General features: G+C 42.7%; 1 protein-coding gene and 1 pseudogene across 2 annotated transcripts in view; both read left to right on the plus strand.

The window, feature by feature from the left end:
• The window catches only part of PRRG1 (proline rich and Gla domain 1), a 164795-nt gene that overhangs the window by 105479 nt on the left and 47035 nt on the right, over positions 1 to 12281 (plus strand). The gene's annotated exons all lie outside the window — the stretch shown is intronic.
• On the plus strand, positions 11152 to 11976 carry LOC137757372 (ferritin heavy chain pseudogene; annotated as a pseudogene).

Consider the following 12281-nt stretch of genomic DNA (forward strand, 5'->3'; position numbering starts at 1 on the left):
GATTTTTATGTGTTAATTGTATACCTTACTACCTTACCGACCTCTTTTATTGCTTTCAAGGTGAATGATGATGTTTTTAGTGCTTCCCTCTCTGGCCCTTATGCGTGTCAGTGCTTCTCTGTATCCTTTGGATGCTGCATTTCAGCAATCTTCGAAGCAAATAGAAGAATAAACTCTTTCAGCAATTGCTCAAGCAATTCTCCGCACTCACCAGCATCACCTCTTCCTCTCTATAGAATCATTCTCATTAGCCTACACACCTCTTAGGAAAAAAAACTCTCTTCACCCTACACCTCCCTTCAGCAATCACCTCATTTCTTGAAACTCTGCTCTGTCTGTACTCACTCCCCTGGTGAGCTTTCCTAGTTTGTGGCTTGAAATGCTAGTAACTCCCAAATTTATATGCTGGAGGGTTACCTTGAACTGCAGACCTGAGTGACTAACTGCCTACTTAACATCTCCTCTTGGAATTGGATACATTTCTCAAACTAAACATAGACAAATTTGTGTCCCTTCCCTCCAAATCTGCTTCTGCCACAGCCTTTCTGATCTCAGTATGCAGTAGTAACGCATCCATCCATCTCTTTGCTAAGCCCCAAACCTTGTTGCCATCCCTGACTCTTCTCTCTTTTTCATATCCCCACTCCATCTGCCAACAGTGTTGGTCCTAACATGAAAGTATATTCAGAATAGAGCCACCTCTCAGTCTCTCTGCTTGTTACCACTTTACATCCAAGCCACCATCACTCTCTCATTCGTATGATTTCTTGGCCCCCTCCTCATAGGTCATTCTCAGAAGAGCAGGCTAGAGTGATCCTTTAAAGTGTCTTCTCTGTAACGGCTTTCTGTCTTCCTCAGTACACATCCAAGTGCTCAGAATCACCCACAAGGCACTAAACGATCAGTCCTTATCCCTCTCCACTCCACACCTCCACTATGGCTGCAGGTACTTCTTTATCTCATCTCCTATGACACATCACCCCTTAATCACTTTCCTGTGGATTCCTTACACACACATAGCACGTGTCCTGCCTCAGGGCTTTGGCACTTGCTCTTTCCTCTTCCACGTGGATGTTTCTGAGCTCCCTCATCACTCCCCGTCAAGTTCACTTTCTCAGTGAGGAAGTATCCTACTTTAAATTGCAACCTCTTGCCCCTTCTGGGAATTATTTTTCTTCCCAGCACTTACCACCATTTGACATCTATTTGTTGTATTTGTTTATTGTTCCTCTCCCCCCAGAACTGTTAGCTCTATGACAGCAGTGTTTCTCTTCTGTTTTGTTCATAGCTATGGTCTTTAGCATATGAGACAGTGCTGGCACATAATGGGAATTAAATAAATATTTGATGAAGGAATGAACGAATGGATTGGCATATTATGAAGTACATTTATTCAAAGGAAGTAGTGATCTGAAACTTGTTCACAAGTTAGCTGATAGATGTGGACTTAATTTAAAATGTATTTTTTATTATGTTGGTGTTAGGTTCCTTTCCTTCTTTATGGTTTAAGGCCTGTCATCTGAGTTTGCTTATGCCATTGAAACCATACCATTTACAAAAAGGTGTAATCAGGGGATTTTGGTCTAGTAAGTGTAATAGAAATGGTATTCTGATCCTTGATCTATTTCAGAACATCTATTTCAGAATATTGTTTGTTATATGTTAAGAAGGATCTGCTCTGTGTTAAGAAGCATTTGAATAACAAAGTATCATCTTTGAAGTTCACTTGATTAATCCAGGCAGAGAAGAAAATTATTGACTTTTGGCATTTGCTTTCTAGTCTTAGACTACATACTATCTTTTTGTTTACTAAAATTTATCACTCAGGACAGTTTTACTCATACTTAATTTTCATCATCCCCAAATCTGAACTGTGTGAAGTTAGAAGTATGCTTTCAGTAAAAATTCTTTTTTGGTAATTTCTTACCTAATTTGGAACATAAGTCTAATTATAAGATACAATAGAAGAACGTGTGTTATACTTCATGGTCCTCCTCTTCACCAATGTAGAAATTTGGTCAGATTTATTCGGATGTTATCTGCTGAGTGCCTACTGTATAACAGACACAGGACATACAACAGCGAATAAGCTGACCCTCCCTCCTGGCACTTGAGATCTGGGAGAAACAGCCTGCATACTCACATAAGCAGTAGTTAACAGAATGCCGTGTGCAAATCCTCTGCTTGGAAGGTCACATGGACCTGATTTGGTGTCTCAGCTCTGCCACCTACTGACTGTATTGCTTTGTGCAAACATTTCACCTTTCTAGGCCTCAATTTCTGTACCTTTAAAAAAGGAGAAATTACACCCTCAGCATTAGGTTTGGAGCTGTGCACTTAGCTTAGTGCCTGGCACAGAGAAAGCCTTTGATAAATATATTTTATTCTAGTTTTTAGGTGCTGAATTATAATCACTTTATTTCAGAATCATTATTCGATCTCTACCATTGTTTTCTCTCTTTTCCTCTCTACAGGTCCCCCAGGGTACTTTTGCATTTTGGAAGTTTTAATCTTGAACTAACATGAGGAAAATAGTAGTAATTCTTTAAAACAACTACTTCAGAACTTTTCTTGACAAATTATTTCTAGTTTATTTGTGCTTGACTTTCCAAAATGGCTGTCCTCAAACTTGAGAGTGCATTAAGAATCGGCTTGGTTGCTTCTCAAAACTGCACAGTCCCCCTCAATGCCCAGATCTGGGTCTCTCATACTATACCACAGCAAAAGAAATCAGGACTCTTTGGGGGAAATGGCTGATTCGAGGGCTGGAGCAGGGAGAATACAAGATGAGCTGAAGTGTACTGTAGTAACAGAAAGTAAGGAAGTACTCAAAGAGCAGATGAGAGCATGTCCAAGGGGCACAGGAGCCAACCTGAAGGAGCTGTCAGTGGCCAAAGCCAGAAAAATTTGAATAACAAAATAAGTGATGTAGTGTTGGATTATAACCTAAAGCATATAATAAATGCTTGAGTTCATAATGATACAAATAAATGAATAAATAGGTGAGAAGAGACAAATCTACAGTACACAAGAATTCCAAACTGTGTATGTAAATACCCCCCTCTCCAGGAGGCAGAGCTTAATTCTCTGCCTGTCTTGAGGGTTGCTTGGTCTTAACGATCTGCTTCCAAAGATTAGAGTATGGAAAGTGGGGGGAAATACCTTACTTCTCCACTTACTTTGCCAGTGGAGAAACCTGGCAAACCACTACCTTGACAGGGTGATCAAAGTTAGCATCATCAGTGATAAGTCATATATAGCATGTTATGAGAAGGGACTTCACCTCTGTGATACTTTCCCCCCAAACCAATAACCCCAGTGGAATTATGAGAAAATTACCAAAGACATCCAAATTGAGATATATTCTACAAAATACCTGACCCCTCAAAACTGTCAAGGTCATGAAAAAGAAGAAAAGACTGAGAAACTGTCACAGAACAGATGAGACTAAAGATATATGACGACCAAGTGCAATGTGGATTGGATTCTGGAACAGAAAGGTCATTAGTGGGAAAACCAGTGAAATCCAAATCCATTGTTAATAGTAATGGACCAATATTAGTTAATTAATTATAACAAATGTGCCATCCTAATGTACGATGCTAACATGAGGGGATACTGGGTGAGGGGTACAGAGGGATGCTCTGTACTATCTTTGCGATTTTGCTGTAAATCTAAAGTTACTCCAAAATTTTTAAAAAAATTTATTTTAAGAATGCACAGTCCAGAGTCCACAGGTCTCCATAGGGCCAGGGAATCTGCTTTAATGAGCAGTCCTGGGGATTCTAAGGTAGGTGATCAGCAGATTACATTTTGTTAGATTGTAAAGCAAATGATTTAACTAAAACTGCTTAGTTGGAATACTCAGAAAGCTTTGCAGTGGGTAGTATTTCTGGGGGTGTGGACGATTGTCCTGTCTGGGGCTATCCCATGCCCTGTGCACTCCATGCTCCACTCCTCCCCCAAGCTATGTCTGCAATTTAGAAACTGAGTCCAAGGATTTTAGTCTAAGTCCAGCTATTACTTTTTGGATAATACCTCTCATTCCAAAGTGTTGCCTTAAATTTGTCTTGTGTGGAAATTATCAAAAGAGAAATTGAAGAAAGAGATACGCAGTGCCCCTTCATACTAGGATATGCTACAAAAGCTACATAGGGGATCTCTGGATTCAGAGCCCACGGCAGGACGTACGCAGCATGTAGACACTTGTGGGTGAAGATGGTGATTAACAAGAAGTGCTCAGAGTCTGACGTATTTAACAGTTGGTCACTAGTTCCCTGGAGATTACTTGTCACACCTGCAGGCAGAAACTTGGATTCTTTGACATTGTTAGGCGAACTCCTATTTCACTTAGCTTCTCATGATCCACTGATGGCACTTGAGCCACTGATTCAGAGCTTTGCCCTTTGAGAGCTGAGGGAATTTAGGAAGGTAGGGAGTCGAGTCTGGGCATAGACATATAGGGGGCAAACAGGGGGCATCACTGTGGCTGTCTCCCAGTCATACTCCATGCATTTCCATCCAGATCTTTCCACACCTTCCCTGGACCCATCCCAGACCCTCTTGGAGGAGCCAAATATGAAGTTCCCTTTCAGCTACAAAGGGTAGTTTCCTGGGGCTCCCATGGGCTTTGTCACTGTTTCTTTTGGGATCTCTTGAGAATAACTTAAACAGGACCGAAGTCTGTTATTTTGTGGAATTGGTATTCTGAGCTACCAGAAAGATCAGGAAGGTCTGACAGCACGTTGTCCATTATATGATCATTTAAGGTAAGTTTTTATTGATTATATTGTCGATGTTGTCTTTAAATTTGTGGTGAACTTTATTCTCTGGCAGTTGGGCCCTTTTGTAGATTATAAATCCTATGTAGTCTCAGTTATTCTTTTCAGGTTATGGTAGTAACTTAATTTGGAGGGTTTCAGCCTGCATATTAACAAAGCAGTGGACTTGCTCCAGTGTGGGTCTCTCCTGCCCATGCCAGCAGTCTGTTAACCTTGACCTGAAGTTACCTCAGCACGTTTCCTGTCTTAATGCCAGTTAATCTTTTTTCAGACCTCCCCTCAGAGACTGGGTACTGGTGGGGCTGAGGGGTCCATTTTTTTTGTCATTTGTAGAATCATCTGCACCATAGATTTAATATAACTCTGTGTATCTTAGGCAGCAATGTCCAGTTAGTGATGCCCTGTTTAACTTCCAAATATGCTGCTATTTACCCATGATTACCCTCAAGACACATGTGGAATTTCAGAACTCATCAGTACTCATTAGAATTAGTTTGCCAGAAGGAGTTCTCCTAATAGAGCTGGTGGAAATTCAAGGGCTCCATGGGAATATCCCACCAGAGTTTAAGGTCACATAAGTGATGAATCAGGTGTCTGAAAAGACCCTGCCTTGCATGACCACTCTAGTTTGACAGTCTAGACTCTTGTTCCTTGAAGACAGGCAGATCTCATATCTTTCTAGGCACTTTGGGGCATAAAAGTCCCTATCCATTCTCTTCCACTTGAAACTTGAGTGTTGGATTCGCTTTAGGCTCACCTTTTCCTCTGCTCCTTCAGCTTCTGCTAGACCTTGACCTGAAGATCGTGGAGTAAGGAGAGGGTCATGATCTGCTCTTTAACCCTTGCCCCTTCCCATTTCTCTCTCCTCTGGTATTTTGAGGACCTGGGAGAAGGAAGGGGAAAGGGGACAGATGTCTGTAACTTAACTGGTATTGCTGTCACCCCCTCTTGGCTGTCACTAATTCTTTGGTAGGCCTAATTATAAGTTGGGTGGGAGATGCACAGTGTTCTTCAAGGGCTCCTAGAAGAAGCCTCCCCACAACACAGTTCCAAGAATAGGAGTCATGACTCTGCACTGGCCTCTTTTGCCCCCTTCCCCACCTGGCTCCTATCCTGGTATGCACACCTCACTTCTTCGTTGAGGCCCTCTGCCTGGCAAACAGCCCTCTGGGGCCGAGTAGCAGCAACAAGCTCAAGTTTTCCACAGTATCCACCTAACTTATGGGGAGTACTTACACCCTCATTTTAATCCTTGGAAGGACCCTGCTCTATTGCTGCCCCTGTTCCCCACCTTGCTTTTCCTCATATCCACCCTGCCCTTCCTATGGGCACAGGGGGCAGGAGTGGGGCACATCGGCCATTCCACTGCTTAAGCAGATGTCCACTTGGGGAATGGTTGTTAGTGTTCTCCTCTTGCAGGTACCCTCCATGTGGCTTTCTTGGAGCTCCCCGTAGTAGTTCAGGATCTTGGGGTCTAAACAGTAACTTTGAATTTATGAAAGTGTGACAAACCAACCTAGCATGTGCAGTGGTGATCCTAGTGGCCCCGTCAGCCACCGTGCCACTGCTTTGGAGTGCCTGATTGCTTGCTAGGCAGTACTGTCACTGTTAGAAACGGCTCACATTATCCAATAGTGAGTGGCATTCAGTCAGTGGAATTGATGAGAATGAAACTTTCACATTCAAATTGGGATTTGAGTAGAACCCTACATCAGCAACTTTGCTTGGTAAATGTTTAACGCACCTATTATTTCATCTGAAAGATGGTGTCACATGCCTCCCATGGCATGCTAGGAGGAGGTTAGCTATGAGTTCAGAGAACAGGGGTTTACCTGTTACCCAAGGAATCATATTCCTTAGCCTAATACATTAAACCTCTCTCTCCAAAGAAGTAAAAGAAAGAAGAAAAAAGTCAGAAACCACCCATTCTGGGATGAGGCTGAAGTGTTGTAAAATGATACAATATCCAACAGAAAATGCCAGTTTGTTTTAAATTAATGTTTTCTATCTTTATACATAATACTGTGGACCATTAGGGCCACAAATAAATTACCAAAAAGTTTAAACAATTATGAATAGTTTAAAAAAGTAGCTACTTTGATAAATATACTAAGGCAAGTGGATGACAAAACCCAATATGTTTTACCATATTTCATCAATTCTCTAATCATTTATTCACATTTTAACTTCTGTGAGATTGAGGTGCAGCTTACAATCAATGACATGTGGTTGAAAGCATGTTTTTTTCTTTTTTAATACAGAAAAAAAGTGTGCTTTTCAGTTCATGGTATATTTGATAAAATACAGCAGCCAATCACCACCCCTGCCCACTCCTCAGAGATCCCCATCTGGATGGGGCCACTGCTGTAAATCAATTTCTGTTACAGCGGGTGGCTGCTGATTTAATATTGGGGGTGGCAACTGGTTCCTTCCCCCAGTGTGAGGGCACAGTTCCTCTAGTGTTAGGGTGCAGCTCCCCCAGGGCAAGACTTCTGACCATGGTTCTCATGGTTGGAATATCAGCAACTGTAGAAATAAGATTCAGTTTAGTGGGATAGGGAGGGTGGGAGGGAGGCTCAAGAGGGAGGGGATATGGGGATATATGTATACGTATAGCTGATTCACTTTGTTATACAGCAGAAACTAACACACCATTGTAAAGCAATTATACTCCAATAAAGATGTAAGAAATAAATAAATAAATAAACTATTGATTAAAAAAAGATTCAGTTTAGCCACTTCCAAGGTACAATAAAATCAGTGGCAAAGGAAATTAGAACTTTGCAATAGCCCTATATTGTCAGCCATAGGTCTTAAGTACCATCAAGCTGAAACAGGGCATCTGTTCCCCTAGTGCACACACAGCCACCTGCAGAGCAAAGAGGGCTCCACCTTTTCTTGAATTGTATGCTTCAGAGGGTTGCACTAATGACATAACTTAACATAGCATTATTATTTGAATGTTAAAATATTACCCCATTCCCAAAGCTAATATTTGATACCAATCACTGCTCATCATGAATAGACTGAAGCCTGATTTTTCTCTCCATTCTATTATTGAAGAAAGACTCATGGAATAGGCTCCAATCATTGTTATAACTGACAGGGTCCAGGAAAACCAAATAGGTCAAGCTCTTCATTTCACAAGGAAGTAACAGCCTCAGAGAAGTTGTCAGTTTGCTCATTTCCCCACAGCAAGATATTGATTGGTGCAGCCCCAAGTAGGACCCAGGTCTCCCTGCCCTCCCCTCCCTCTGCGTTGAACACAATTCCCTCCTAATTTAATGGGTGATGGTTATGCTGGGGTTTCACAATGGAACAATTTACCTCTAGGCTTCTTATGCCAGTTCTTATTAGGCCATTAGTAAAGGCACATCACAATATGCTTAATCAAGCCCAGATATGATTGAAATGGAAAAACTGGTGGCTGGTTCATACTCTTAGCTGTATTTTTATTTTTACTGTTTTAAAATGCGTTAGAACAGGCAAAGCGGGTGACATTCTTTGCATCTGTAGACCAATATTGGGAGTGCCAAAAAGACCAATGATGCACCTGATTTCTGACTGGAGTTGGAACTCGTGGCTTTTGATTCCTAATCAAGTACTCCTGAGCATCATACCATGTAGCTGACACAGTCGGAGCACAAGGCAGGAAGAAAAGGAAAAGAAAACCTAACAGAACGTGCAATATAATAGGGCCAATTGGGAAAGAATACAGAGGTTGGCTGAAATTTCCTGTTACTATCTGAGAAGTGGCAACCTGAACTCTTAGACAGTTTTGAACTTGTTTGGTTTTAATGGTGAGATCATTTTCAAGGGAGCTGTCTTTAAGCTAAATAAACTGATGAGGTTTCATTATAATTCTAGAGTAATGTCTGAAGAGGTAGAAGAGATGATAAAGAATTCTATTTAAAGTTAGTGAAACTTTTCAGTTCTGTAGAGATTCATTTTTATTACTTTGAAAGACAGATTACATTATAAAGATCCAGGTACATACTAATAACTAAAATGAGATAAAGTAGTAAGAACAATAATTCCCCGCAAATCTAGAATTTATATTAGTTTTTCATTAAAACTGTTCCATTTTGCTGTTTTGTATTTTAAAGTATTAAAATCCAGAAACTAACACAACACTGTAAATCAACTATACTTCAAAAAAAAAAAAGAAAAAAAAACCCAGGGTAAACTTTAGACGAAACAGAGATAAATAATTATTTACTAGGAATTGTAATATCTCTTCAACTTACTATAAAGAGATACTTTGTTCCAGTGTATGCCATTCTATTTGCCTTCTCCACTCTACCACCTCTTGTATTACTCATTTCCATTATACTAGAACTCCTGTGCTCATTGCAGTTTGGTCTGAATTGTCCTACCACCAACATTCTTGGTGAGAAAAGAAAGTAATTGCCTGAATTAATGTATTCTAAGTTGCAATCTGTGTGGCAGATAGTTGATCTAAGAACCATTTTACCCCCTTCTTCCTTGCTAAGAGAACCCCAATTTGGGGGAGTAATAACATACCCAGGTGCTAGAGGTGAATCATAATTAGTCTAATCATGGTTCTGGTCTAGTCTGGTCATTGCCATGACTAATCACAGCAATATTGTTCCCTTTTCATAATCTGTAGTAATGTCTTCTCCCTCATTCTTGATATTGGTAATTTGCCTTCTCTCTTTTTTCCTGATCAGTCAGTCTAGAAATTTATCTTTTCTTTAATCCTAAAGAGTCTGTGTTTGGTTTTATTTATTTTCTCTATTTTTTGTTTATTTTCTATTTCACTGAATTTTCCTTTCTTGATTGTTCCTGACTTCTGCTTGATTTGGGTATTTATTGCTCTTCTTTTTCTTGTTCCTTAAGGGAGATGGTTAGATTTTTGATTTTACATGTTTTTTCTTTTCTAATCTTGTGTGATTTGAATCCTTTGAAATTTATTGAGACTTGGTTATGGCCCAGAATATGATTTATCTTGGTAAATATTCTATGTGTACTTGAGAAGAATGTGCTTCTAAAGAATATATTTAAAAGTTTCTTCTCTTCTGTTTCATGAGTATTATTTCTTCCTCTTTTCCTTTTCTCCTCCTGATTTATAAGAAGTAATACCGTACTGGTTGCCTGCAGAAAGGACACCAGTGTGGCTTTGAACCATGTGACTGTATTACCTATTCAGAAAATTATTTACAGTTTTAGAAATTTTTAAAAAATGATAATTGAATCATGGTAGTGGTTAAACACACCAAAAACATCTACGTGCGTGCGCGCGCGCACACACACACACACACACACACACACACACACTAAAGGGTATCAGCACACCAGAAATATGAGGAATTCTTGGAAGATAGGAAACGGCAGATGCAGTCAAATTAGTTAATTCAGAGAATTTGAAACATCTGCAGTAGAAAACTGAGGCCATTCAGACACACTTCAGAACACTCACCAAAACTGAAGCACTGTACAGAGTCCTAGGTCAGCAGTGAGATGAAAGAGCTGATCTGTGAACAGTACATGTTTCATTCTGCCCTGAGCCTCCCCCACCCCTGCTTCCATTGGGCATAAGCACCTGTGCCATTTGACAACCTTTAATCTCCCAAAACTGCACTCCAAAGACAGTGAATGAGCTTAAGATACCTGTAGACCTGCACAGAAGGGAAACATCAGGACACAGCTACCTCGAAGGGAAAAACATTTGTCTTCTGATGTGAGAAATTACATCTTTCTTTTGGCAACAGTGAGGGTCTCTAGCCTACCTGAAAGCTCCATGCCATGTTCCCGCAAAGGAGGCCACTGAATAATTGACACGCTCTGCCCTCCCATTCCAAGGAGGAGACTAGAAGTGCAATGGATGTCACAACTCTAGAGCTGATCCATGCTAATAACCGAGGCTAATCAAATGAGTCCTTTCTTCCTAAGTTTAAATGAACAGAAAGGCTTGCCAGAAATTGAGGAAAGTAAAAGAGAAGATCATGATGAACAAACACAACTATTTCTGAAGAAAAAGCAAATATCATACAGGAAACAGAGTAAATCCAAATTCATATTCTCAGAATTTTAAGGAAGAGAGTGGGTTTGTAAAATGAGAACAGGGTGCTATAAGAAGGAGCAATTAGAGAACAAGAGAAAGTCCTTGGAAGATAGAAATATTATTGCAAAATTTAAAGATTAATAGATGCCAGGTGCTCAGCGCAGGCGGCCTGCCTCACCCAGGCCTGGATGGAACCTGGGACACAGCATCCGTGCCCCGCCCCCCGTGTACATCCCCCCTCCCATCCCCCCTGTAACGGAAGCGGAACCTCCTCTCCCCACTCCCAAACCCGGGTAATGGACCTGCCTTTCGGTCCATCCCAGAGCGGCCGCCCTCTTCGACCACATGAGAGCCCTCCGAGGCAGCTACCGCAGGCCCCGTGGCTTCGCCTTCACCTTGGCCTTCAGGCCCGCCATGCTGCCCGTGCCGCCCGCCAGGCCGCCCGCGCCGCCCGCCAGGCCGCCCGCGCCGCCCGCCATGCTGCCGGCGCCGCCCGCCATGCTGCCCGCCATGCTGCCCGCGCCGCCCGCCATGCTGCCCGCCAGGCTGCCCACGCCGCCCACCAGGCTACCCGCCATGCTGCCTGCGCCACCCACCATGCTGCCCGCGCCACCCACCATGCTGCCCGCGCCGACCCCGAAGGTGCGCCAGAACTACCAAACCCACTGCGAGGCCGCCGTCAACAGCCATTTCACCCTGGAGCTCCACGCCTCCTCCGTGTGCCTGGCCGTGGCCTTTTACCTCAACCGCGACGACTTCGCCGTGAAGCACTTCACCGGGTTCTTCCTGCGCCGCTCCCACGAGCACAGCAAGCGGGCCCAGGGCCTGATGCGCCTGCAGAACCAGCGCGGGGGCCGCCTCCACTTCCAAGACATCAGGAAGCCAGTCAGTGACGAGTGGAAGAGCGGCCTCAAGGCCATGTGGTACACCTTGTGCCTGGAGAAGCGCGTGAACCGGAGCCTGCTCGACCTGCACCAGCTGGCCACCGACAAGAGCGACCCCCACCTCCGTCTCTTCCTGGCAACTCACTACCTCGGCCAGCAGGTGGCGTTCATCAGAGAGCTGGAGGGTCATGTCACCACCCTGAGCATGATGGGGGCCCCGGACGTCGACCTGGTAGGGTACCTCTTTGACAAGCTCACCCTGGGCGACAGCGACAAGAAGAACTGAGCCTGGACTTCCCCAGAGCCACGGGGTGACCAGAGCCCTGGTCACCGTGCCTGCCATGCAGACGGCAATAGTGCCCTTGCAGAAGAAGTTCACTTAAGTTTTTTTGTTTGTTTTTTTTTGCAACAAGTGCAGGACTCTCTTTTCCTGGACTTTATTTTATCACTTAAGTTTTTTTCTTCCAGTTTTTCCGTTTCTTCCAGTAAAGTTATTGGTTCATAAATAAATAAAGGTCTCTGGTTGATTCATGTGGGCAAATCTCTCATTTTTTAAGTTTTAAAACAGGTATCCAGGAGTCTCTGAACACA

Source organism: Eschrichtius robustus, chromosome X (assembly GCF_028021215.1).
Source record: "Eschrichtius robustus isolate mEscRob2 chromosome X, mEscRob2.pri, whole genome shotgun sequence".
In the NCBI taxonomy this organism is placed as follows: domain Eukaryota; kingdom Metazoa; phylum Chordata; class Mammalia; order Artiodactyla; family Eschrichtiidae; genus Eschrichtius; species Eschrichtius robustus.